This window comes from Dipodomys merriami, unplaced genomic scaffold, assembly GCF_024711535.1.
Source record: "Dipodomys merriami isolate MVZ:Mamm:240054 unplaced genomic scaffold, mDipMer1.0.p SCAF_183, whole genome shotgun sequence".
NCBI classification, from domain to species: domain Eukaryota; kingdom Metazoa; phylum Chordata; class Mammalia; order Rodentia; family Heteromyidae; genus Dipodomys; species Dipodomys merriami.
The window spans coordinates 2,091,286-2,095,506 of record NW_027203193.1 but is presented as its reverse complement, the minus strand read 5'-3'; positions in this window follow the sequence as shown (position 1 = coordinate 2,095,506).

Genomic DNA, 4,221 nt, shown 5'->3' with positions numbered 1-4,221 from the left:
TCAGTTCGACCCCCCTTCTGTACACTTTATTTTTCAAATAATAACATCATCAGAATCAAATCATTTACATTAAGTTCGTTAAAAGAGACAGCTTTAGCTCTTATTATATGCTAAGAAAGAAGATACAGACATAATTAGATAGTAAGTTATTGCTGTAAGATAACTGTTAGTTCAAAATATGTATTTGACTTCTTAAATTGGTTATAATTTTAAAATATGCTCATGGAGTGAGTTTGACCGACTTAACCAAACAGGTATTACTCTCTGGTTATTCCCGTGAAACACAAGGTGGATAAACACTGGCTTTCTGTTGAAAATAACTTTCTTTATAAGATGATATCTATTTTCACTAAGAGATAATCAACTCCAAATTTTTACGTTTGAATATCCCATGATATTGACTGAAAATTGGTATTGTTCATAAGCTTGTTAGATATTCCTTTCAAAAACAAACAAACAAAAAGCATGTGTCATCTCCAGATAATGGATGTATTTGAAGTTGTTTTGTACATGCAAAGGGATCTTCACTAACGGATCTTTTGTGGGAGTAATTATCGCAACTTAACAAATAAGGCTTTTCGAATATCTTTTGCAATATAAATAACATTCCAGAGTGAGTCTTGCAATTTCTGAAAAGCCTTTAAATATTTTAGAATTATTTCAGTTCATTGACTACAAAGCTAAAGACATTTCTGAAATAAATATTGTTAAGATCTGAAAATGTAAGTGGGTATATAGGCTTTTATGCATCATTTTATGAAAATCTAGTTTTTATGAAACTAAATGAAATAGAATAAAAGAATGTAAGTGAATTTGGTAATCTAATTAATTATTAGTATAACTTTGTTGTCTATTAACACAGTTCTCTGAATGTAGATGATGCAGTTAAATTATTTTCTTTGTGTGTCTGTACTTCAGTTCTTTTTAGAATCTTTGTATTTAAATGAGTGAATTTTTGGTATAAATAAAGACTTTTAAAATGATTAAGATTAATCTTGTGTTTTGTGTACTACTCCCAAGAAAATGAGTTATTTTCAAGTGTTAATAGTTTATAATTCAATCTTCAGTATCATAAGAAATTTTTAAAAATTTAGTATTGATGACTTTTTAAACCAATTGTATTCACAAGTTGGAGACGCTTTAATTCATGCTCAGGTCTTGGTATCTATGATTTTTAACTTCTCGTTCCTAGCATTAATGATAGGAGAGAGTGCGTTTTTGGGTATATGAAAGGTAAAATATTTATATGGGGTCAAAAGTGATTTTTATATCAGTCTTGCTTTAATAACATTTTAAAGTAGTACATTTCTCTCAAAATGTTGCACATCAAAAGCAATCAAATACTTCTCTTGGTAAACAACTTAGGTGAGCTACAATGTGGAAATGATTGGTCCATCATACCTGCAGTCTGTTTCCATCGAGAATTGGGCAGGTCATTCTATCAGTAAGACTGTGTTAAACAGAGATGGGGTCCCCAAGCAGATTTAGAAATCATGAATGTTATACTTTAGCAGTTCCTTTCAACAGGGAAGTGTAAATTGATTATCAACTTGGAGCTTTCATATTAAAGCTACCTATTTTCTAACAAAGATAAATTGAAATATTATTAGAGTGTACACACTAATTTTGGGAAATTTTCCTAGAATTAGTAGACTAAGTTCTGGCATTTTAGTCATAAAATAAAATGAGGTTATTTGATACAGCGGGAGATGGGCCACAGGCTAACTCTTACCATGTGTACATGTTGTACTAATAATTACAACTCTGAAGACTTCAGTATCATCATCTGAGAATTAAGAATAGAAGCAGATCCACTTTATGGGAATATTGTGAGGATTAAATTAGATACCAATGGTAAAGTACTTGGAAAAACAATCAGCATTTGATACTTTCTACCTGTTATTTTATCATGAAATGAATTCTAACATTTTACTCTGATTTTTATATTGTGTCTATTTAGAATACACAGTGTGATGTATTGATATTCATTGCATTGGTCACTTTTCTGTCATTCTGTAGGGAGCCGAGGCGAGACTCCGCCCACTCCCTTGCAGCTTTGAGGTAACCACCCCAGACGGTGCTTGGCGGGACGCCTGGGCTGTGCGCGTGCACGAGCCAGGTAGAGTCCCCAGCCAATCCCATGACACCTGGTGACGGTGAAAGGCAGGCGACCAACAATAGAAAGACCCGCGTTCCCATTCTCCTATATAAGCGGCTGTGTTTCGGGTGCACGCTCTCTCGCGCCCAAGCTCTCCTACAACTAAAAGGCTCTCCAATAAAGCGTGATCTGAGAAGACTCCTGGTGTGGTGGTCGTTTTTCCTCGCTGGTCGAGTAGACGGTCGCTACAACTGGTGCTGAAACCCGGGAACGAACCTGGGACGGGACCCACGCGAGAGGCCTAACCGGAGCCAGAACTCAACACACGGAGAGGGGACGTCGGTAAATATCCCCCGGTATGCTGTTCACTGTAGATTTAGATATTTATTGGTTGCTTGCATTGCTTCTTCCTTTGTGGCTTGTCTTTTTGATGGTGCGCACTTGCCTCGAGGAGGGAGGGTTTGATTTAATCCAGGAAGGACGCAAAGTACTAACGCAGCATCAGGATAGTCTATCAGAGTCAGCATACAGTAAGGGGGAGGAAAATAGGCCTAAAAGAAAAAGGGAAAAAAGACAAAAGGATCCTAAAGAATTAAAGCAAGAGGGGCTGCATCCCTCACAAAAGGAGAAGGGTTTCAGAGAGGAGGGGGTCTCAAGGAGACCCCCGTGCCCTTCTTTAAAAGCAAACCGGTTCTCAGCCCTACATGTGGAAGGGCGGGACCACGAATATAGTAATCTTGTGAGTGACTCAGAGGAAGAAATGTTAGAGGAGGAGGGAGAGCAGCTCGATCCAGCTGATAGTGAAGAGTTAGAAGAGGCTGCGGCGGAGCAAGAGGCAGACAGATATGGAGGGTGGCGCCCCCTAGGGGTGGGAGTACCGCAGCAGCCAGGAAGAGGAAATGGAGCTGCCCCTCACCCGTCGGCCCCCCCGCCGTGCCCGCCGGCAGGGAAGAGTCACTTTATAAAAGAAAAAACCTGGTCGCCGTTAGCGGCCGCTTTTCCAGTCTTTGAAAATCCAATTACTAATGAGAGAATTCTTGAGCCGGTTTCCTACTCCCAGTTAAAAGATTTAGTTGAGGCAGTCAGGACTTATGGAGTGACGGCCAATTATACCACTGCCTTGCTTCAAAGGCTAACTATTAATGCTATGATTCTGTGGGAGCAAAAACTGTTCAATATTTTCCTGAATTAGTGGCTAAGCAGGCAATTTTGATCTGAGAAAAAAAATAAAATTAAAAAAATAAAAATAAAAAAAAAATTTAAAAAAAGAGGCAATTTTGGGTATAAAGTATTGTTTGATGCACTTTGCAAAAATTCCAGATAAATTAATTATTCCATACACCCGTGAGCAAGTTGAAATTTTAGCAGCTACAGTGGATATGTGGGCAATTCTTGTTTGCTCATTTCCAAATGTAATTGATAATCATTATCCTAAGCATCCTCTGCTTGCCATAGTTAACAAAAATTTAGTGTATTTTCCTGTTGTCACTTCAAAGGAGCCCTTGGTTGATGCTCTAACCATCTTTACGGATGGATCAAAATCTGGACAAGGTGCCTTTTTTGTTCAAGGACACAAACAGCCAGTAGTCTTTAATTTTCAGCCGAATGCCCCACAGGCTGTTGAATGTTTAATTGTGCTTGAAGTTTTTAAAAGATTTGATCAACCTTTTAATTTATTTTCTGATTCATTATATGTTGTAAATGCTGTTGCTTCTCTTGAAGTTGCTGCTTCAGTTAAGCAGGCCAGTACAATTTCTAATGTTTTGTTACAGATTCAATCCCTTATCTTAAACAGAAAACATCCTTTTTATATTGGACATATTCGTGCCCACTCTATGTTGCCGGGCCCGATGGCAAAGTGTAATGATTTGGTGGGCCAGGCAACTCGGGCTATGGCTCTGGTTGCTGCTGATCCTGTAGAATTGGCAAAAGGCTTTCATAGATTGTATCATGTACCTGCTAATACCCTTAGGAAAAGATATAATTTGTCCAGGCATGTGGCAAGAGATATTGTTAAAGCCTGTAAATCTTGTGTTACCTTTCTTCATCCTCCCCATGTGGGGGTAAACCCCAGGGGGTTGAGACCAAACGCCCTATGGCAAATGGATGTTACTCATCTGACG